This window comes from Miscanthus floridulus, chromosome 12, assembly GCF_019320115.1.
Source record: "Miscanthus floridulus cultivar M001 chromosome 12, ASM1932011v1, whole genome shotgun sequence".
NCBI lineage: Eukaryota > Viridiplantae > Streptophyta > Magnoliopsida > Poales > Poaceae > Miscanthus > Miscanthus floridulus.
In genome coordinates this window covers 62,681,699-62,706,225 of record NC_089591.1, presented here as the reverse complement: position 1 = coordinate 62,706,225, position 24,527 = coordinate 62,681,699, and the positions used below count along the sequence as shown (strand labels likewise).

The window sequence follows — 24,527 nt, the reverse complement described above, 5'->3', positions numbered from 1 at the left end:
AAATGGGGATCTCAAGTGCTATGACTGAAAGAGCCATGACTGAAAGTGCTATATCACTTTGCCTGAAAAAGCCATGACATTGAAGTTGATTGACTGGGAATACAAGGCAAGTCTTGCTTTTATAACTTTTGCAGCATCCTGCACACAAAGATATTCAAAACCATAAGCATTATCCACATTTGCTTATACTAAAAACAAGGAACTCTCAGTGTCACGACCAAAATCCCCTTTAAGCTAATGCAACGAGCTAAAAAAAAATTCTTTTCCAACTAAATGTCAGCTCTCTGGCGTTTACAAGGTGGGAGGGTGGGAGGCACCCTGCCACCAAGGAAGCAAGTGCTCAGTCCCCACATCAAAAGATTCTCAGGCTTATAAGGTATAAATTTGCAGGCATAGTCTTTCCATATCATAATCCTACAACTCAACGAATGCTGAGTAGCGTATGAAAAGAAATAACATGGGTCGATCAATTTACGTGCAACAAGGTATCAGGAGTGGAAGGCCCATGGGGTATTGGCTGTGATGTCCCCCCATCAAGCTCATAAAGTTCTCCTGGAAAAAAAATGTAAAGAGTTATGAGAAGCTGCTGATAGACCAATTGTCGAGGATTTGCAGCAAAATCGTCCAACTATGGTGTCTTAGTAGATGATCGCATGTTACATACCATCGACGCAAGAGAAACAAATGTAATGTTCAATTACTCCATCCTTGGCCTGCATAGTAAAATGGGATCCATCAGCTTCAGATGATAGTCAAAGATAAGATAAGCTCAGACCATAGTTTTGGCTAATTGACTTGATTCAGTTCTTTAATAACAACTGTTACAATTGATTGTGAATTGACATGTCCAGTTCTCACTTACAACGACACAGATCAACAAAATACAACACAGATCTCAGATATTCAGGTAACCTGTAACTCTAGCTGGTCAGTAAACTGTTCTTTTCTAGATCAGTAAACAAGTGTTAGCAGTCAGTTCTCAGATAATGGTAAACGGAAACCACTTTGATTTTGAGAAGCACTGACAACAAAAATTATAAGAATAGCCTGTATACACTTCATGAAGGGCGGACCTGGTGCAAGCGGTAGTGTCTTACCGCCTGTGACCGGAAGGTCCCGGGTTCGAGTTGCGGTCTCCTCGCATTGTACAAGCGAGGGTAAGGCTTGCCACTTACACCATTCCTCAGACCCAACACAGAGTAGGAGCTTTCTGCATTTGGTACGCCCTTTAGCCTGTATACACTTCATCAAAAGAATAACACCCATAAATCTCGAGCAAATATTAATGTAGTGGGCACATGTAATAATAACATCTGTGTCACCGGCAGTAGCGGCAATGGAATGAGCATTCTCCATTTCCTGGTCCTCCTCAAGAAATGTAGCACGCTGAAAATGTTGGCCCACAGGATCACCGACTCAGGTGAGTGAACCACTCACTGGTCTTGCCGAGCACCCGCTAGTGTTGCCGAGCACCCACTAGCCGTGTCGACCACGAACAAGCGTTGTCCATTCCAACACACTATAGCTAGAGCTTGAAGAAGAAGGAAGAACAGAGTATGCACACACAGTACAGGACACCAGCATTGACCGAAGCCCTGTCCGAGAGATGGCAAATCTGAACTCTCTTTACCGAGTTACCATGGTAGTCTATTTATACAACTCTATCCATCTAGTCCCAGTACAGCTGCCCTGCTGCAACAGTAATTAGATAACATACAGGGTTGACTCTGCGCCGGCCACTGCATGTGCCTACAGTGCTGCAGGTGAGCAGTTCGGCGCCTGCACCTGCAGCGACTACTGTATCACAGCAGGGGGCCTTTTTGACGTCACCTTCCCCTTGCTGTGTTCACACAAGGTAGCAGTAGATTATCTAACAACCTTCCCCTAATCCTACTGCTAACCCTTGTACCCCCTCCATGCCGATCATCTCCATGAGTCGAAGACGTCCGAGCGGCTTGGTGAGGACGTCCGCGAGTTGCCGACCAGTTTCGACGAACTCGATGACGATCTGTCCTCCATCGACATAGTCTCTGAGGAAGCGAAACTTCACGTCGATGTGTTTACTCCGGTCGTACAGAACCGGATTCTTCACGAGGGCGATGGTGGGCTGGTTGTCCACCATCAGTGCTGGTGGGTGAGCTTCCACGCCGGTCAGCTTGCCTAGCAGCCGATGTAGCCACACAACTTGGCACGCCGCTGTGGCCGCCGCTACGTACTCTGCCTCACACGTAGATAGCGCCACCACCTTCTACTTCAGTGACAACCATGAAATTGGGACCGACCCGAGGAAGATGAGCACGCTAGAGGTGCTCCGTCGTCCGTCGATGTCCCCTGCCATGTCTGCATTGCTGAACACAGTGAGCTGCAGCCTACTCTCGTCGGTCTTTGAGAAGATGATCCCATGATCTACCGTTCCTTTGACGTAGCGTAGTAGCCGCTTCACCGTAGCCCAGTGATCCTCTCTTAGATCCTCCATGAAGTGACTGACGTAGCCCATGGCGAACGCAATGTCCGGCCTTGTGTGGACTAGGTAGCGCAGACCGCTAACGATGCTCCGGTAGAGTGTCGCATCCACCTTCGCCGTGGTGCTGGCCTTCATCAGCTTTAGCCGCTCCTCCATCGGAGTCACGCATGGCTTGCACTCAGCCATATTGCTCCTCTCCAATAGCTTGGAGGCATACGCGCTCTGACCGAGCGTGAGTTCCTCCTTCCCCTATCTCACCTTGATGCCAAGGTAGTAGGAGAGTGCGCCGAGATCGCTCATTCGAAAATGAGCCGCCATCTCACGCTTGAAGCTGTTAATTTCCTCCGTGCGCGTGCCGGTGATGATTAAGTCATCCACATACACGCCGACGATGAGCTCCTTCTTCCCCTATTGCCGCGTGTAGAGCGCGTGCTCAGTTGCGCACCATTGAAACCCAAGCTCGCCCAGTGTGGCGTCAAGCTTGGCGTTCCATGCTCGTGGGGCCTGCCACAACCCGTAGAGCACCTTGCATAGTCAGAACACCCTGTGCTTCTCTCCCTTGACGGCGAAACCTAGAGGTTGCCTAACAAAGACCGTCTTCGCCAGCTCACCATTGAGGAAGGCCAATTTAACGTCCAAGTGATGGACGCGCCAGTCCTTTGCTGTTGCCAAAGCAAGTAGCAAACAGACCGACTCCATGCGCGCTACTGGCGCAAAGACCTCCTCGAAGTCTATGCCCTCGCGCTGAACAAAGCCTCGGGCGACGAGGCATGCCTTGTGCTTGACAATGGCGCTAAGCTTGTCCCGCTTGACCTTGTACACCCACTTCAGACTAATCGGACAATATCCTGGAGGTGGATCGACGAGCTGTCAAGTCTTGTTTTCTTCGATTGCCTTCATCTCCTCCAGCATCGCTCGTCGCCAGTTTCCATCGGGCTCGGCCAGCGCGAACGTGGGTGGTTCCTCAGCACTGACGAGTAGCAGCTCTGCATCATTGAGTAGCCTACCCGCCAAGCCTGAGGGGCCTATGCCGCCGACGATGTCGTCCAGCCTACAGAACCACACCTCCTCACCTTCATGCTCGGCACTGCCCTAGGAGTGCTCGGCTCTACCGCCGGAGTGCTCGGCACCTCTTCCCCAGCGTCTCCACCACCGTGGATGACCAAGTGCTCGACGATGAAGGTGTTGGTGAAGCTGCTAGCTTCCCCCGTGCTCGGACTACTCCAGTCCCAAGCCGCCTCCTCGTCGAACACAACATCGCGCGAGACAAGCACCTTGTCTCTGCGAGGGTCGTAGAGCCGGTATGCCTTGGTACCCTTCGCGTAGCCTAGGAACACCGTGGGTGTGCTCCTATCCACCAGCTTGGTGAGGTTCGGCTTTGTTTTCCTGACGTGGCCGATGTAGCCGAATGTCTAGAGGAAGGACACGCTCGGCTTGCGCCCATACCAAGCTTCGAATGGCATCTTGCCCATCAGGGCTTTGGTCGAAGATTGGTTGAGGATGAACACCGCCATGGTCACTATCTCACCCCAGAACCTTGTCTGCATGCCTTTGGCCTTCATCATGGATCGGGCCATGCCAACCACCGTCTGGTTCCGCCTCTCCACCACGCCATTCTATTGTGATGAGTACAGTGCGGTGTGGTGTTGCCCCACACCCTGATCCACGTAGTACACAGCGAACTCCACCGAAGTGAATTCACCACCACGATCAGTCCTTAGCATGTGGAGCTTCTTGCCGCTCTCGGCCTCCGCGTGCGTCTTGAACTTCTTGATCGCCGCCGCCACTTCATCCTTGCTTGTTAGGAGTTGTAGCCACATGTAGCGACTGCAATCATCCATGAGCAGGAGGAAGTACCATCGACCACCGTTTGTAGTAGGCGTGATCGGCCCACAAAGGTTGCCGTGGATGAGCTCGAGAGCGTCCTTCATACGATACTTGGCCGTCTTTGGGAAAGGTAGCCTCCTCTGCTTTCCGGCTAGGCAGCGTCACACAGCTCGCCTCCGTGCTTGATGTGGGGTAGCCCTCGGACCATCTTCTCTAGCCAATTAAGCACATCGAAGCTGAGATGTCCAAACCGGGCATGCCACATCTATGGTTCCTCAGAGTGCCTTGCCACCAGGCACACCAGTTGCTCTACCTTCAAGTCGAGCAGGTACAACCAGTTCAGGGACCTCTTCACCTTGGCAAGAAGTCGCTGATCCCGGTCCCTGATCCTAAGGACTCCGTCCTTGATTAGTACCTCGCTATCGTGCTCATCTAGCTGATCAATGCTGATGATACTGGAACATAGCTACGTGATGTAGTATACATCCGTTAGCGCGTGGTGCTCTCCGTTCTGGCACCTAAAGATAATGGTGTCGCGCCCTTGGATAGTCACCCTTGAGCCATCACCAAACTTCACTATACCGGTAACATCGTCGTCGAGCTCAGAGAAGGATTCCTTGGAGCCGGTCATGTGGTTGCTGGCACTGGAGTCCAGATACCACCATTACTCTTGGTCGGCGCCCACACATCCGAGGTAGACTTGGGCGCATGGTTTGTCGAGGTTGACGGTCTTTAGGGCCTTCCCAGGTCCTTCCACCATCGTCGCCTCTTCCCTCTCCTTGGCCTCGACGTCATGCAGTGCACAGAACGTCGTCATTAGGATAGTGGCCTCATCCTCATCATCAGCTTACGCCAAGTGAGCATGAGCCTTCTTCTCCTGCTTGCGGTTTGGGAACTCCTATGCCCAATGGCTCATCTTCCCGCAACGTCGGCAAACGTTGGCGTCGACCTACTTCTTCTCCGAAGAAGCCTTGCTGCGGCACTTGCCATCGCCACCGCGGCTGGAGGAGGTTGTCTTCCTAGAGTTCCTTCGAGCAGCCCACTCCTCTTTCGTCAGCAGGAGTTTCCGCTGTCCTTCGTTGTTGTCGCCTGCTCCAGGCACTCGTCCACCACCTGTAGACGGCCTGTCACATCCTCAATGGTGAGGGTGGACAAGTCCAGCATCGTCTCTATGGAGAGAGTGATCTGGATGTACTTTGCCGGCACAGAGTGGAAGTACTTGGAGACCGCCTTCTCTTCATCAATGGTGACACCGTGGCTCTTCAGCTTGCTGATGAGTGTCTGTAGGCGGAGGGAGAAGTCCTCCACCATTTTAACATCCTTGAACTTGAGGTTGGTGTACTCCTGCTTCAGAAGCTGGGCCATCGCCTTCTTTGCGCGGTCGGAACCGACGCGCATCGCCGCAATGGCCTCCTATGCCTTCTTAGCTGAGCTCTTCGCCCCTAACGGCTCCCTGTACTCCGTCGGTACAACAGCGAGGATAGCCTCCAACACTGACATGCCATCTTCTTCATTATCGGTGCCCTTGTCAGCAACATTCCAGAGCCGTCGGGCTCTGAGCTTGACCTTCATGGTCACCGACCACTCTCCATAGTTGGTGCGAGTCAGCGTCGGCCAACTGGTGCCGCTGACCTCCTGCACCGTGCAAACAACGACCTCCGATCGTTGCTGGGCAGCCACAGCAGTGCCACTGCTGTCGCCCATCTTCGAACCGCCCATCATCACTAGCGGTTAGTCTGGCGACGGCGCTTGTATGGCTCTGATACCACTTGTTGGCCCACAGGATCACCGGCTCAGGTGAGTGAACCACTCATCGATCTTGCCGAGCACCCACTAGCCGTGCCGACCACGAACAAGCGTTGTCTGTTCCCACACACTATGGCTAGAGCTTGAAGAAGAAGGGAGAACAGAGAATGCACACATAGTACAAGACACCAGCGTTGACCGAAGCCCTGTCTGAGAGATAGCAAATCTGAACTCTCTTTACTGAGTTGTCGTGGTAGTCTATTTATACAACTCTATCCATCTAGTCCTAGTACAGCTGCCCTGTTGCAATAGTGACTAGATAACATACAGGACTGACTCTGCGTCGGCCGCTGCATGTGCCTACAGTGCTGCAAGTGAGCAGTTCGGCGCCTGCACCTACAGCGATTACTGTATCATAGCAGGGGGCCTTTTCGGCGGTTCACATAAGGTAGCAGTAGATTATCTAACAAAAAAATGTCACCCACTTTATATGTTAGTTCAGCATATGATGGAAGCCAACAATATGAAAGCATTTGAACTGCAACACATCGATCACTAACCTGGGTAGGATTCATGTCAGCAGTTCGTTTATATAAAATCTATCGAAATATGACCCCTCAGCTGCAAAGAAAAAAGTTAATAAGATCTCACAAGTGAAAGGTAGCTAGACTAAGATTTTTTTTTAAGGAATCATATGAAATTCTCAGAGGATCATGCAGATTATTTTATTGGTTTTTAGATAATGAAAATTACTGTGGGTGACAAAATGGGCTGAAAGTTGCAATCTTTCGCAGGCAGACTGAAAAATAGAGTAGCGTAGGATTGGTTAGGGTAATTAATTTTAACATATGTTTTGATTTTTATCAAAATGCCATAGATGGAAAGTTAAATAAGGGCTCAAAAGTACTGGGAGAAAAAAGAGAGTACCTAGTTTGATTCTGAAAGTAGCATTCCCCAGGGCATGAATAATACCAACTGTGCCACAGGCATTCCCAACAGTTTGTTTTGTGAAATATACGTTCTTGCTGGGCTCCTGCATAATGTAGTTTCAGGACTAATGAGTAAAGAAGGATACTCTTGACTGTTAAAGAAGTCCAGTAACAACCTTTGATTTAATTCAATGCTATATAAATTTGAATTGAACTTTACATCTTGAAAAGATACAAATTATCAACATAACTGAAACCTTTGATTTATGTGCTAATAATGCATCACCAGAGGCAGGCTAGAGATCGAAGCAAGCGCTCCGGTTAGAGAGGCGGGCCGGAGTCAGAAGCGGGTGCCATTCCTCGTCAGGCAAGCCTTTTGGTCGAAGATTGGATCGCCCCTCTAGCCTATCATTTAGGTACTTGGGTGAAAGGTCCTAATATGGCTAGAGGGGGGTGAATAGCCTATTTAAAAATCTACAAATCAACTAGAGCAATTTGATTAGTATGACAAATAGCGTAATGCAAACTTGCTCTAGCTCTACAAGGGTTGCAAGCCACCTATCCAATAATTCTAGTTGCAATGATTACTTAGGCACACAAACTTGCTATATAATTACTCACTAAGAGCTCTCAATCTTGCTACTCTAAAGAGCTCAACTAGATGAATGTAAATAATAAAGCAAGCTCTCAATTCTAATTACACTAAAGAGCTTGTATCAACTAGTTACAAGAATATAAATAAGTGAGTAGGGTGATTATACCGACGTGTAGGGGATGAACCAATCACAAGATGAATATATAGCCAATCACTGGGAGAATGCCAAAGACAAGAGACAATCGATTTTCTCCCGAGGTTCACGTGCTTGCCAACACGCTATGTCCCCGTTGTGTCGACCAACACTTGGTGGTTCGGCGGCTAAGAGGTGTTTCACAAACCTTGTCCACATGATAGGACACCGCAAGAACCGACCCATAAGTGAGGTAACTCAATGACACGAGCAATTTACTAGAGTTACCTTTTGGTGCTCCGCCGGGGAAGGTACAACTCCCCTCACAATTACCAGAGACGGCCATGAACAATCACCAACTCGTGCCAATCCTCCACCGCTGCACTGAGCCGTCTAGGTGGTGGCAACCACCAAGAGTAACAAGCGAAATCCGCAGCACAACACGAATACCAAGTGCCTCTAGATGCAATCACTCAAGCAATGCACTTGGATTCTCTCCCAATCTCACAAAGATGATGAATCAATGATGGAGATGAGTGGGAGGACTTTGGCTAAACTCATAAGGTTGCTATGTCAATGAAAAATGTGCAAGAGAGAGAGAGCTTGAGCCAGCCATAGGGCTTAAATAGAAGCCCCCCCACGAAATAGAGCTGTTGTACCCCTTCACTGGGCACACTGCGGGCTGATCGGACGCTCTGGTCAGACTGACCGGACTCTAGACCCAGCGTCCGATCAACCAATGTAAGCCACGTGTCATTGTCCATTCAATAGGAACCACCCAATCGCAACGGCTAAGTAGCGACTGGACGCTCCAGCACAAGTGATCGGACGCTAGACCCCCAGCGTCCGGTCGTTTATAGTAAGGTTCCAAACCAGGTTTTCTTCGACTGGACGCGTCCGGTTCACCTCGACCGGACACACCTCAGCGTCCGGTGCAAAACCCTAGATACTATGCTGACCCATAAGTTTCGACCGGACTCAGACTTGCAATGTCCGGTCAATTTAGACCTAATGTCCGGTCAATAGACCGACGCATGCACCCTCTGCTGCCACTGACCGGAGGCACCGGTCCAACCGAGACCACCGTCCGGTCACTTACAGTGACCGCCAACTTTTTTATCTAGGGCGCCGGAGGCATCGTCGGACTGTCCGCACTCTACTGGGCGGACACTCCACCGATGAGGTATCTTACCCTTGCTCAAATGTGCCAACCACCAAGTGTATCACCTTGTGCACATGTGTTAGCATATTTTCACAAATGTTTTCAAGGGTGTTAGCACTCCACTAGATCCTAAATGCATATGCAATGAGTTAGAGCATCTAGTGGCACTTTGATAACCGTATTTCGATATGAGTTTCACTCCTCCTAATAGTACGTCTGTCTATCCTAAATGTCATCACACTCACTAAGTGTCTTGATCACTAAAACAAAATGGCTCCTATATTTTATACCTTTGCCTTGAGCCTTTTGTTTTTCTCTTTCTTCTTTTCCAAGTTTAAGCATTTGACCATCACCCTGCCATCACCATTGTCATGATCTTCACCATTGCTTCATCACTTGGAGTAGTGCTACCTATCTCATAATCATCTTGATAAACTACGTTAGCACTTAGGGTTTCATCAATTAACCAAAACCAAACTAGAGCTTTTAATCTCCCCCTTTTTGGTAATTGATGACAACCCTTATACAAAGATATGAATTAAAGTTCATTTGAATCCATGTTGCTTGCCCAAGCATATTTACCATGTGTAAAGGATATGGGCAAGTTTCATGAACTCCATATGATAGCAATTGCTCCCCCTACATATGTGCTAAGAGTTTGGATTGAAGCTTTGCACATATGATTAGATAGGAAATATAGGAGTCAATTTCTACCAAATGATGCTAAGGTATAAGAGATGGACCTTTGAAGCGTGATACCAATCGGAGTGCACCAATATACCATCCTTAGCACCATTAGTAACTAGACACACACCAAAAACTAGAATACCGCATGAGATCAATATTACAAGCAAGGATCTAGTTTCCATAGAGTGAACATAGGTCTAGTTACTTTAGCCTATGCATGCTAGTTTTTCATTTCAACATTCAAACCTACAACTAGCATACACCACACAAGCATGGATATTTGAAATTAAAACTTATGCCATGCAAGCAAATATATGTAATGCACATTCAAATGCACTATACAAGTTTATGAGCTTGCTCCCCCTATTTGTATGCTCAAAATTTTAATTGATCCCCTTCCTTTGTCATATTTTATCTCTCCCCCTTTGTTTCTTTGTTGTCTTTTCACTATCTTTGTACACTATTTCTCCCCCTTTGTCATCAATGACCACAAAGGCTTAAAGTATAGATAGGGTAGGATTATTAATGTCAACAATTTACACAAAAGGTGACCTCAAATTATAGATAGGTTGGGGTGAAACCATGTGAAATGAGGATCATTTTCCCAATTTGGTTCAATCTAGATTACTTGCAAAAGATATTTAACTCGGTTTGATCCAAGGACAAGCTTCTTCACACCTCCAATTAAGGGTTATCTTGTATCATGTTGAGTTAAACACTTATAGCTCATTTTCTAAATCAAACACTAGGTTTGCAAGCCCATAAACATGTCATATGCTACCACTAGATCATTTCAAACATACAAGCAATAGTGGTACCATACAAGCATCAAATTCATTTGATTTTCATGAATGAGCCTATTCAAATGTGAAATATGTCTAGATGCACTAATCATGTCCTTAGCAAGGATGTATGCCATGCCAATCAACTTTTACCTTGGTTTGCTCGAAGGAGAGGCATGCCATATAATGGGGGTGCATCAACACATATTGGAGAAGTCAAGTATGTTCAATTCATTCCTTAGCTTGCAAAACCTCTTCTCATCAAGTGGCTTGGTGAATATATCGGCAAGTTGATCTTCGGTGCCCACACTCTCTATGCAAATGTCCCCTTTTTGTTGGTGATCTCTTATAAAGTGATGATGAACATCTATATGCTTTGTTCTTGAGTATTGAACTGGGTTGTTGGTGAGCTTTACGGCACTTTCATTGTCACATAGCAATGGCACTTGCTTGAACTTGATTCCAAAGTCACTCAAAGTAGCCTTCATCCAAAGTAATTGAGCACCACAACTATCGGCCGAAATGTACTCCGCTTTGGTGGTTGAAAGTGCTACACTATTTTGCTTCTTTGATGACCAAGACACAAGTGATCTTCCCAATAGTTGACATGTGCCCAATGTGCTCTTTCTCTCAACTTTGCATCCCGCATAATCAGAGTCTGAATATCCAATCAACTTAAATCTTGCTCCTTTGGGATACCATAATCCAACATGTTGTGTATGCTTCAAGTAGCTCAATATTCTCTTAGTTTCCTTCAAATGACTTTCTCTTGGTGAGGCTTGAAATCTAGCACACATGCATACACTAAACATCGCATCCGGCCTTGATGTGGTCACATAGAGTAGACTTCCAATCATAGACCGATACATCTTTTGATCCACCATGTTGCCACTAGCATCACTATCTAAGCTTCCACTTGTCCCCATTGGTGTACTAATAGATTTACTCTCATCCATTTCAAACTTCTTGAGCATGTCCTTGATATACTTGCCTTGACTCACAAATGTGCCATTCTTTATTTGCTTGATTTGAAGACCAAGGAAGTAACTAAGTTCTCCAATCATAGACATCTCAAACTCACTTGCCATCATCTTACCAAACTCCTCACAAAATTCTTGATTTGTTGATCCAAAGATGATATCATCAACATAGATTTGCATTACAAATAAGTCATTCCCAAGCTTCTTGGTGAAGAGAGTGGTGTCAACCTTTCCCATCTTGAATCCCTTAGAGAGTAGGAAATCCCTCAATCTCTCATACTATGCTCTAGGTGCTTGTTTCAATCCATACAAAGCCTTTCTCAACTTGTAGACATGGTTGGGTTTCTTCTTATCTTCAAAACCAGGAGGTTGCTCAACATACACAAGCTCATTGATGTACCCATTAAGAAATGCACTTTTCACATCCATTTGATACAACTTGATATTGTGGGCACAAGCATAAGCTAGCAAGATCCTAATTGCTTCCAATCTTACAACCAGGGCATATGTTTCTCTAAAGTCAAGACCTTCAACTTGAGTATAACTTTGAGCCACTAATCTTGCTTTGTTCCTTATTACTATCCCATCTTGATCTTGCTTGTTCCGAAAGACCCACTTAGTTCCAATCACATTATGATCCTTAGGCCTCTCAACTAAATCACATACTTAATTTCTTGTGAAGTTGTTTAGCTCTTCATACATAGCATTTATCCAATCAACATCCTTCAAAGCTTCATCTATCTTCTTAGGTTCAATGGATGACACAAATGAGAAATGCTCACAAAATGAAGCCAATCTTGATCTTGTTTGCACACATCTTGAAATATCACCAATGATAGTGTCCAATGGATGATCTCTTGCAACATTGGTTGGTTGAAGCACTTGCTAGCATTTGATTGATCACTTGGTTGAGATGATGAACTAGCCATTTGTTGATCTTACACATTGCCATTACTAGTGCTTACTTGGATTTGATCATGAGAACCACTAGCTTGCACATTTGAGTTAGAGAGCACTTGATTCTTGTCATCTTTCACATCAATCACCTCTCTAGGCCTTATATCACCAATGTCCATGTTCTTTATTGCATTGACTAACGGAGTGCCTCTCACATCATCTAGATTCTCATCTTCCTCTTGGGAACTATTTGTTTCATCAAATTCCACATCATGAACCTCCTCAAGAGTACCACTAGCCAAATTCCAAACTCTATAAGCCTTGCTAGTAGTGGAGTAACCAAGCAAGAAACCTTCATCACATTTCTTTTCAAACTTGCTCAATCTAGTGCCTTTCTTCAATATATAGCATTTACATCCAAAAATCCAAAAGTATGCTATGTTGGACTTTCTCCCATTCAATAGCTCATAAGGTGTCTTCTCCATCATGGGGTGACAATAGAGTCGGTTGCTATAGTAGCAAGCCATGTTGATTGCTTCGGCCCAAAATGAATGACTCACATTGTACTCACTCAACATTGATCTTGCCATATCTATCAAGGTTCTATTCTTTCTTTCAACTAGCCCATTTGATTGAGGAGTATACTTGACCGAGAATTGATGTCTAATTCTAAATTTATCATATAGCTCATCAATTCTAGTGTTCTTGAACTCACTTCCATTGTCACTTCTAACTTTCTTGATTGTTATTTCAAACTCATTGTGAATGCCTTTGACAAATGATTTGAATATTGCAAACACATCACTCTTGTCACCAAGAAAGAAGACCCATGTATATCTAGTGAAATCATCCACAATCATAAATCTATATTTGTTTCCACCAATGCTAGTGTATGTGGTTGGTCCAAACAAGTCCATATGCATCAACTCAAATGCCTTAGATGTGCTCATCATGCTCTTCTTAGGATATGTGTTACCAACTTGTTTTCTGGCTTGACATGCACTACATAGCTTATCCTTCTCAAATGTGACATCTTTCAAGCCTCTAACTAAGTCATGCTTAATCAACTTGTTCAATTATTTCATTCCAACATGACCAAGCCTTCTATGCCATAACCAACCCATGCTAGACTTAGTGATCAAACATGTTGACAATTGAGCTTCTCTAGCATTGAAATCAACTAAGTATAGATTCTCATATCTAAATCCTTTGAATATCAAGTTAGAGCCATCTACACTTATGATCTCTACATCATCCACACCAAATATGCACTTGAAACCAAGATCACACAATTGAGCTACCGACAATAGGTTAAAGTTCAAGCTCTCTACTAGTAGCACATTGGAAAATGCTCAAATCATTGGATATTGCAATCTTACCAAGCCCTTTGACCTTGCCTTTGCCATTGTCACCAAATGTGATACTATCAATCTCATTGCTCTTGCTTTCATTGATTGAATTGAACATTCTTGGATCACCAGGTCATGTGTTGTGCTGCACCCACTATCAAGCACCCAATGCCTTCCTCTGGCTTTATAATTTACTTACAAAAGAAGATCAATTCTTTTTAGGTACCCAAACTTGCTTGAGGTCCTTGTAGGTTAGTCACCAAGGTCTTTGGTATCCAAATGGCCTTCTTCTTTGGGCCCACAATTGGTGTACCAATGAACTTAGCCTTCACACCATTGGCACTCTTATAAAGCATGTAACAAGAATCAAATTTGATTGAGGATACACTAGGTAGCTTGTTCTTGTTAGTCTTGTAATTTTGCTCTATATGCCCAACTTGCTTGCATCTATTGCAAAACCGACCATTGCCCTTCACAAAGCTAGCTTTGGGAGTGACAAAGGCCGCATTGCCTTTCTTGGGGGTATAGCCTAATCCCTCTTTGTTGAGAGAAAATCTTTGGCTACCCAAGCACTTTAGCAAGTGGGCTTCTCCACCATAGGCATTGCCTAAGGCATGAGTGAGCTCATTTACCTCCTTCTTGAGGTTCTCATTTTCCACCATTAGTGATGTATCATTCATAGGTGGAGTAGTAATGATTGTGCTACAAGAAGTGTTAGTAGGAGCAACAATAATGGGTTCATGAAAAGATTCATCAATAAGATCATATGTTAGTCCCACATCACATGTTATGATCACTTGCTCCTTCTTAGGCTTCCTCCACTTTGACTTGCTCAATGAGAGAGGAGTGAGCCTTTTCAAGCTTAGAGTGAGCTTTGCCAAGCTTCTCATGGGCTTCCATTAGCCTCTCATGAGTGGCATTGAGCTCATCAAGGGATTGCTCAAGAAATTTGACTTTCTTGTTCAATTCCTTGCTACTCCTTTCTCTTCATCTGAAAGCAAGTATGCACTGCTCACACATGTCCATGAGCTCCTCCTTGGAGTACTCCTCATCATCATTATCATCACTCCTACAAGCATCACTTTCACATTCATCATCATCACTCACTATCATATTTTACCTTGGTAGGTTTTGCCATAAGGCATGTCGATGGAGTGTCGAAGATGGAGGGCTTGTTGTTGATGGCGATGCTTGCTAGTGCTCTCTTGATAGATTTCTTGTCATCATCACTAGAGCTATCACTATTTCAAAGAGCCATCACTATCCCATGTGACCACATATCCTCCACCCTTCTTCTTCTTTTGGAAGGTCATCTTCTTCTCCTTCTCCTTTTCTTTCTTATTCTTCCTTGTGCTTCTTCTTCTCATCCTCATCATTAGTCACTATTATATGGACAATTTGCGACTACATGATCGGGGCTCTTGTAATTATAGCATCTTCTCACATACTCTTTCTTCTTGGTGTGATCTCTTCTCTTTCTTGCACCATAGCCCTTCTTCTTCATGAATTTTCCCATCTTGCGCACAAAGAGAGCCATAGCTTCATCATCAATATCACTAAGACCATCATCATCACTTGATTCTTTCTTAGACTTGTCCTTGTTCTTTGATGATGATGAGCTAGCCTTGAATGCTATGCTTTTCTTCTTCTTTTCTTCTTCTTCCTTCTTGTCATCCTTGTCATCCCCCTTCCTTTCCACATGGTATGTCTCTTGTGTCATGACATCACCTAGTACTTGGTTGGGGGTAATATCCTTCAATCCTCCTCTTATGATGAGCAATCTCAACATCTCAAATCTTGGAGGTAGGCACATTAAGAACCGATGAGAGACATCATCATCCTTGATCTTTTCTCCCAAAGCCTTCAAGTCATTGACAATTACTTGCAATCGATGGAACATCTCCAGAATACTCTCATCTTCCTTCATCTTGAAGCTTGTTAACTTGTCCTTGAGGATGTACAACTTGGCACTCTTCACCGCTGGTGTGCCCTCATATGTTTTCTCCAATCTCTTCCACACCTCATTTGATCTTTCATAATCCTTGATTTGCTCAAACACCTTGGAATCAATGGCATTGTATATGGTGTTGAGAGCCATTGTATTGCATTACTTATTGATCTTATCTTGGTTAGTTGGATCATCAGGATCAATGATAGCATAGTCATTCTCGGTCACTTCCCATACTTGATCATTGACTGAACCAAGATACATCCTCATCTTTCTCTTCCAATAATCATAGCATGTGCCATCAAAGAATGGTGGTTTGCCCCCCACATGGTTGAACACAACTTGAGCCATAATTTGACACCAAGGTTGTTAAGCCTTCAATCAAATGGTGACCACGGCTCTAATACCACTTGAAAGGTCCTAATATGGCTAGAGCAGGGGGGTGAATAGCCTATTTAAAAATCTACAAATCAACTAGAGCAATTTGATTAGTATGACAAATAGCATAATGCAAACTTGCTCTAGCTCTACAAGGGTTGCAAGCCTACCTATCCAACAATTCTAGTTGTAATGATTACTTAGGCACACAAACTTGCTATGTAATTACTCACTAAGAGCTCTCAATCTTGCTACTCTAAAGAGCTCAACTAGATGAATGTAAATAATAAAGCAAGCTCTCAATTCTAATTACACTAAAGAGCTTGTATCAACTAGTTTACAAGAATGTAAATAAGTGAGTAGGGATGATTATACCGACAGTGTAGGGGATGAACCAATCACAAGATGAATATATAGCCAATCACTGGGAGAATGCCAAAGACAAGAGACAATCGATTTTCTCCCGAGGTTCATGTGATTGCCAACACGCTATGTCCCCGTTATGTCGACCAACACTTGGTGGTTCAGCGGCTAAGAGGTGTTTCACAAACCTTATCCACATGATAGGACACCGCAAGAACCGACCCATAAGTGAGGTAACTCAATGACACGAGCAATTTACTAGAGTTACCTTTTGGTGCTCCACCGGGGAAGGTACAACTCCCCTCACAATTACCAGAGACGGCCACGAACAATCACCAACTCATGCCAATCCTCCACCACTGCACCGAGCCATCTAGGTGGTGGCAATCACCAAGAGTAACAAGCAAAATCCATAGCGCAACACGAATACCAAGCGCCTCTAGATGCAATCACTCAAGCAATGCACTTGGATTCTCTCTCAATCTCACAAAGATGATGAATCAATGATGGAGATGAGTGGGAGGACTTTGGCTAAGCTCACAAGGTTGCTATGTCAATGAAAAATGTGCAAGAGAGAGCTTGAGCTGACCATGGGGCTTAAATAGAAGCCCCCATGAAATAGAGCCGTTGTACCCCTTCACTGGGCACACTGTAGGCTGACCGGACGCTCCAGTCAGACTGACTAGACTCTAGACCCAGCATCTGGTCAACCGATGTAAGCCATGTGTCATTGTCCAGTTCAATAGGAACCACCTGATCGCAACGGCTAAGTAGCGACCGGATGCTCTGGCACAAGTGATCGGATGCTGGACCCCCAGTGTCTGGTCATTTATAGTAAGGTTCCAAACTAGGATTTCTTCGATCGGACGCGTCTGGTTCACCTTGACCGGACACACCTCAGCGTCCGGTGCAAAACCCTGGATATTGTGCTGACCCGTAAGTTCGACCGGACCCAGACTTCCAGCGTTCCGGTCAATTTAGACCCAGCATCCGGTCAATAGACCGACTGTGCACACCCTCTGCTGCCACTGACCGAACACACCGGTCCAACCGAGACCACCATCCGGTCACTTACGGTGACTGCCAACTTTTCTATCTAGGGCGCCGGTGGCACCGTCAGACTGTTCGCACTCTACGGGCGAACACTCCACCGGTGAGGTATCTTACCCTTGCTTAAATGTGCCAACCACCAAGTGTATCACCTTGTGCACATGTGTTAGCATATTTTCACAAATGTTTTCAAGGGTGTTAGCACTCCACTAGATCCTAAATGCATATGCAATGAGTTAGAGCATCTAGTGGCACTTTGATAACCGCATTTCGATACGAGTTTCACTCCTCTTAATAGTATGGCTATCTATCCTAAATGTGATCACACTCACTAAGTGTCTTGATCACTAAAACAAAATGGCTCCTACATTTTATACCTTTTCCTTGAGCCTTTTGTTTTTCTCTTTCTTCTTTTCCAAGTTTAAGCATTTGACCATCACCATGCCATCACCATTGTCATGATCTTCGCCATTGCTTCATCACTTGGAGTAGTGCTACCTATCTTATAATCATCTTGATAAACTAGGTTAGCACTTAGGGTTTCATCAATTAACCAAAACCAAAATAGAGCTTTCATTGGGCCGGTCCATGAGTTGCGCGTTGCTCGCAACATTGTCCGTTGGGCTGAGCCTTTGCTGAGAAGCCGGTCCATGAGGGACCCTGGGTTTATGAACCTGATAGGAGCCCCTAAGCCCTTGGGCGATTTGGGTAGAATCATCTGGGGGATTTTTGTCTTGGTGGCAAGTGCGCGTGAGCGCACCCGTGGGTATAGCCCCCGGGCAATTCAGGCAGAATCATCTAGGGGGTTTTTTCGTGTTGCCTAGTGGGGGAGGTTTCATTTCATTAGCGGGTGTGCAGCGAGCGCACCCATGGGTGTAGCCCCTGAGCCCCCAAGTGATTCGAGCAGGATAGCCTGGGGGTTTTGTCAGCGGGCGTGTGTGCGTGTTTTTTAGTAGAGACAGAGTCGTCAACCAAGGCATCAGTTTCACAACCGGGGCAGGTTTGGTTTTTGGGTAGTTTTTAGAGATCGTGTGAGACGGAGCTCGCGGATCCTGGTGTTGGTGCGCACCGTGGGATCGGACGAGGCAGTTAGTTTTTAGGATTTGGGCGAGACGAAGCTCGCGGATCCTAATTGGGCGAGTTCAGGGTCATAGACCCTAGGCATTTTGGTGTGCAGTCGAGGCATAGCCGAGGGGTGGGACGAGTTTGGGGTCACAGACCTAGGTGTTTGGTGTGTAGTCGAAGCGTAGCCGAGGGATAGGGTGAGTTTAGGGTCGCAAACACAGGTGTTTGGTGTGTAGTCGAAGCGTAGCCGAGGGATGGGGTGAGTTCGGGGTTGCAGACCTAGGTATTTTGGGTGTCTTGAGCCCCCAAGCCCCATTGGGCTTTGGTAGGGGTCGGTTTTGAGTTGTGTGTGTTACCCTCGGCCTTGGTTTCTCACAACTAGAGGGGATAAGTTTTGTCGCTTGCCTCGATCGCTCGGGCTCGAGTGACGCACTCGGTGAGCTCGCTAACGGGTATGATCGAGTGGAATCTGGGTCTGTCATTTATAACAGGGTCGACATAGCCCTCTTGTGACATTCCACTGCTTCTTTACCTACAACCTGGCAAATGCTTGGTTTGTTTGAGAGGTCGACCTGGGTGGCCCGCTGGCCACCCCTTTGATGGAGATTCTATGGGTTTGGCAGAGACTTAGGATCGAACGAGAAGGTTGAGATGACTCTATCTACTTTGGGGTAGACTGGGTGAGGGCCACACTGGGGCTCATCTATGTTTTCTCCCCTAGCTCTGTTTGATGCGAGGCAGCCTCGAGCCCTTTGTGGGCTGGCCTTCAAACCCCGGTCGGTCATTGCTCATGTTTAAATGAGGTAACTGTCGCTTTGTGATGCAACACAGAGTGTTGTGATGTATTTCGCCGCATGTGCGATGCCTTAGTTCTCGAGCCCCCGGGTGATTCAGGGCTCGAATTGTCCGAGGGACATGAGCATATGGAATGAATGCGTATGGAACGAATGCGTGAATCATCCGAGTGACAGGGTTTGAAGAGCTCCAATCGAAAATGTTTGACCAAGAGCCATGCTCAGTCGTTCGTGATGGAGTCGGCATGACCTACATGGGGTGTCCCTTTGCTCCTTACCTATCTCTTGGTGTTTTCCTGAGCCATTTGATCGACTTTAGGAAGTCCGATGGTCTCTCCTAGCAGAGATCCCATTGTTTGGGTTTTTTCGAGTACAACCTAGGAAGGTGGAGGGCCACCTGTGAGTGGTGGCACTTTGGTGCCTACGCTCGGTGTGCGGTGGTGGTGGGCCATACCCAGGCCATGTCCTGTTTGACCAGGCACCGTTCCATCAGTCAGTATGCGTCCCATTGGTCAGGGCATGTCCCATCGTATCCCATGCGCATTAAATGGGGAAGGGAGAGGGTTTTTTGCTCTGCTCTTTTGCCCTTCTTTGGCTACCACATTTCCTCCTTAAATAGGGGAAGGGAGAGGACTTCTCTTTGTAGTCCTTTGCCTGTTCTCCAACCATTGCCTTTCCTCCTTCTTCCTTCTCTTTGTAGTCCTTTGCCTGTATGCCGCTGCAGTTCCTAAGTGAGAGAGAGGGTAAGCGAGGGGGAGAACTCATAGATCCCTTCATGAATCCAGAGCGCAATGTCAAGCTAGAGGCTATCCAAGGTGGTGCTAGCCGTCTTTGCTTGAGGAGGGGCAACTTCCGCCGAAGGAGGTGGCGTGCTGGATTCATCTGCGAGGCCTTTTTTGGGATGGAGCCGTGCGTGGATTCTTTCTGGTGGTTCTTCACCGGGTGAGCCTTATCGGAGGGGAAGTTGCCTAGGACCATGCTGGTGGAGGGTTTCGCGCCTGTAGCTGCTCAAGTTGGCCAGTTCATAAAGTTTGATGAGTTGTCTTCTAGCCACAGTGGCCATACCTTGGCAGACAGGGTTTCTGCCCAGGACTTGCCTCGACTGCATAAGAAGGTCAGGAGCTCCATGCTCTTTTGCTGAGCATCTATGGGTGCGACACCCTTGAGGTACTCGTTGCATTCACCAAAGTCGAGGGAGCAGAACTAGGCGGGGTCCTTGAGGTACCCGTTGTGTTCACTGACGTCGAGGGAGTAGAACCGGGTAGGGTCCTTGAGGTACCCGTTGCATTCACCGAAGTCGAGGGAGCAGAATCAGGGCGGTGTCCTTATGGCGGTGGTTATGTTCGACGGCATGTGCCGTGGCCTTCCCTTTGGTGTCAGCTGATGCCGCCGAGCAGCCATAGTACTATTTGGAGGAGAAGTAGTTAGCAAATGTAATCGTTAAGTTTGGGGGAGCCCCCATGTGAACAGTTTTTGTATCAATGAATACATCAGTTCTGTTTTTTGTGATAAGGCTCACTATCTGTTCCTTGTTTTTTATCCTAGCATAGCTTTGCTTTTATCCTTTCTTTTTTGCACCTGCCCATTCATTTCGTAGGCTACAACTTTTAAGAACCTAGGCATGGCCCACGGGGCTCGGCTGCTCGTCACCGTAGGTCATGGCGGGGTGTGTTCGGTTGGGAGTAAAAACAAAGTCACGTAGAGTAATTTAATGGGATGGAACGCCCTTTTGTTTGGGCAAAAAGTTTTTACCATGTGATAGTAAAAAAGAGGTAGTATTTAATATTGTACCCTCATGGAGCCCCCGAGCAACCTAGGCTAAAAATGTTCGTGCTGGGGTGCTTTACAGGAGCAAGTGTTGTACTAAAAAGAGGTAAGACCAAATTTAGGGGAAAAATGGCGTAGCTGTTCAATGTTTCAAGTGTTAGTGAGAACGTTGCCGTTGTCGTCCTCTAGTTGGTAGGTGCCCAGTCAGATCAATTCAGTTATGGTATAGGGTCCTTCCCATGGTGGAGAGAGTTTGTGTTTTACCTTCATTGATTGGGTCATTCGGAGCACGAGATCACTGACTTCGAGGGTCCTTCCCCTGATCTTCCTTTCATGGTACCTACGAAGAGTTTGTTGGTAGCGAGCAGAGCGGATGACTGTCGTCTCGTGGGCTTCCTCGAGCAGGTTGACTACTGTCTTACTAAGCCTCTACGGCTCGGTCATGGTCAAAAGCCTTCACACTTGGGGCGTCATGGTCGAGGTCAGAGGGCAGCACTGCCTTAGCTCCGTAGGCCAAGAAGAAGGGTGTGAACCTTGTGGATCTGTTCGGGGTCATTCTTAGGCTCCAGAGGATCACTAGGACCTCTGCAACCCATCGCCCAACATACTTGTTGAGTCGGTCAAAGATGCATGGCTTAAGTCCTTGGAGGACCATGCCATTGGCATGCTCAACCTGACCATTAGTATGTGGATGTCCGACGAGGCCCAGCTGATCCTGATGTCATATCCATCACTAAAGTCTAGGAACTTCATTCTGGTGAAGTTAGTCCCATGGTCAGTGATGATACTGATTAGGAATGCCGAACCGGTAGATGATGTCGAGGAAGAATTTGACCGCCTCTTCTGAGCGGATGTTGGTGATGGGCTTGGCCTCTATCCACTTGGTGAACTTGTTGACTGCTACAAGTAGGTGAGTGAAGCCGCTCAAGCCCTTTTTGAGGGGTCCTACCATGTCGAGGCCCTAGACCGTGAATGGCCAGGTGATGGGGATGGTTTAAAGTTCTTGTGTAGGTAGATGAGTTTGTCGAGCATAGAATTGGTGTCCCTCACACCTATGGATGACTTCCTTTGCATCTTGTAGTGCGGTGGGCCAGTAAAAACCTTGGCGAAAGGCTTTTCCGATCAGCGACCTTAGGGCCATGTGATGTCCGTAGATCCCAACATGGACCTCGAGGAGGAGCTACTTCCCCTGGTTGGTGAGGATGCACTTCATGAGCACCCCTGATGGACTCTGTTCATAGAGTTCATCACCGAGCGTGACAAAGGTCTTGGTGTGTCGAGCAATCCATCGAGGTTTAGTCCTTTCGGGTGGGAGAACCTCCTCGAGGAGGTAGGCGAGTAGCGGTGCTTGCTAGTCAGTTTGATCGAGTGCCAATACAGCGATGTCAGCGGGTGACATCGTCATAGAGGCACTGGGGTCGGAGCCCTAGAGCGCCGGCTTGGCATCAAGGTCGGAGCCCCTAGGTGCTGACTTGGCATCGGGGCGTGTCTAGATTGGACCTTCTAAGACATGGGTGGATGGCTCATGGAGATCGTTGATGAAGACCCCGCTCGGGGACGGATCCTGCCTGGCGGCCAATTTTGTGACAAAATCAGTGGCATCGTTGTCCTTTCGAGGGACATGATGCAGCTCGATTCCCTAGAATTTGTCCTCGAGCTTGCGCACCTCTTGGTAGTATGCCGCCATGAGGGGGCTTTTGTAGGAGGACTCCTTCATGACCTGATCGATGACTAGCTCCAAGTCGCCATGAACGTAGAGATTTGTAGCACCAAGTTCGATGGCGATGCATAGTTTGTTGATGAGGGCCTTCTACTCCATGGTGTTGTTTGAGGCTAAAAAGTGGAGGCAGATTGCGTAGTAGAGCCTACTCCTGTCTAGGGAGATCAGAACCACTCTAGGCCTCGATCCAGGCGCCATGATGGTAGTACGGGGGATATACCTGATGTCGTGGCCCATGAGTTTGAGTGCCCACTTGGTGATCCATTATGTGGCATCGCGGTTGCGGACAATGTCTTCGAGCAGGTATGAAGTGACGACCGTGACTTCATGGTCGGTGAAGTAGTGCAGGAGCTTCTAGGTCACCATCAACATGGCGTATAGGAGCTTCTGCACCTAGGGCTACCAGACCTTGGGGTCGGTGAGTACCTCACCAATGAAGTATATGGGCCGCTGGACCTTAAGGTGGTGTCCCAGTTCCTCCCTTTTGACGACCAGGGCAGCGCTTACCACATGGTTGCTGGCCGCGATGTAGAGGAGGGGTTCTCCTCGTTCAGGAGTGATGAGGATTGGGGTCGATGTTAGGGATGCTTTGAGGCTCTTTAGAGCCTACTGAGCTTCCTCAGTCTAGACGAAGGTGTCTGTCTTTTTGAGGAGCTTGTAGAGTGGCATCCCTCATTTGCTGAGCCGAGAGATGAACCAGCTCAAAGTGGCTAGACAGCTGGTGAGGCTTTGCACGCCCTTGATGTTGTGTACGGGGCCCATGTTGGAAATGGCTACAATTTTTTTGGGGTTGGCCTTGATGCCACACTCGGACATAATGTATCCTAGCAGCTTCCCCTTTGGAACCCCAAAAATACATTTTTCGGGATTCAATCTGATGTTGACCTTCGGAGGTTCGTGAACGTTGTGGCCAAATTTGCGATCAGGTCACAAGCTTCAGTCATTCTGACCACTATGTCATCATCATAGAAGGTGATCATTGGTCTTAGCCGCTCGGCTTGATTAGGCTGATCGAGTGGGTCAATTTGGTCGGCGAAGCATTGCTACATGCACCTTTGGTAGGTGGCGCTAGTGTTTTTTAGGCCAAAAGGCATGGTTATGTAGCAGTACGAACCATACGGGGTGATGAACGAGGTTGCGAGCTGATCAGACTCTTTCATCATGATCTGGTGATAGCTCGAGTAGGCATCCAGAAAGGAGAGGATCAAGCAACCCGAGGTGGAGTCAACTATCTGGTCTTTGCGCGGCAAAGGAAAGTGATCCTTTGGACATGCTTTGTTGAGGCCAGTATAATCAACGCACATCTCCATTTCTTGGTCTTCTTTTTGACAAGAATGGAATTGCCAAGCCAGTCGGAGTGGAATACCTCTCTGATAAATCCGGCTGCTAGGAGTTTGGTGATTTCTTCGCCTATGGCCCTGCACCTTTCATCATCAAAACGGTGCAGGCATTGCTTAGCGGGCTTTGAGCCCGGGATGAGGCGCAGCGCATGCTCGGCGATGTCCCGTAGTATGCCCAGCATGTCAGATGGCTTCCATGCAAAGACATCATGATTGGCGTGCAGGAAATTGATGAGCTCTAATTCCTATTTGGCCGAGAGCTGGGTCTCGATCTGCACCGTTTTGGTTGGGTCGGTGGGGTCGATTTCCACCGCCTTGGTTTCCTCAAGCGGGCAGAAGGCCATCGAGGAGTTTGGTTTGTTGTAGTCTAGGACTGCTAGGGTCAATGACTCCTCGAGCCGTGGAAGCTCAGACAAGTTGATGACCGCGGTGGTGAGCTCAAAATGCTCGCGGTCGCACATGAAGGCATGCAAAAAGGCGTTGCTCATGGTGATGACGTCGTTCGGTCCTGGCATCTTCAGCTTGAGGTAGGTGTAGTTGGGGATTGCCAT

General features: G+C 47.0%; 1 pseudogene; it reads right to left on the bottom strand.

Annotated features, from left to right (window-relative positions):
- Positions 1 to 48: 48 nt before the first annotated feature.
- On the bottom strand, positions 49 to 24,527 carry LOC136495982 (ubiquitin carboxyl-terminal hydrolase 3-like; annotated as a pseudogene).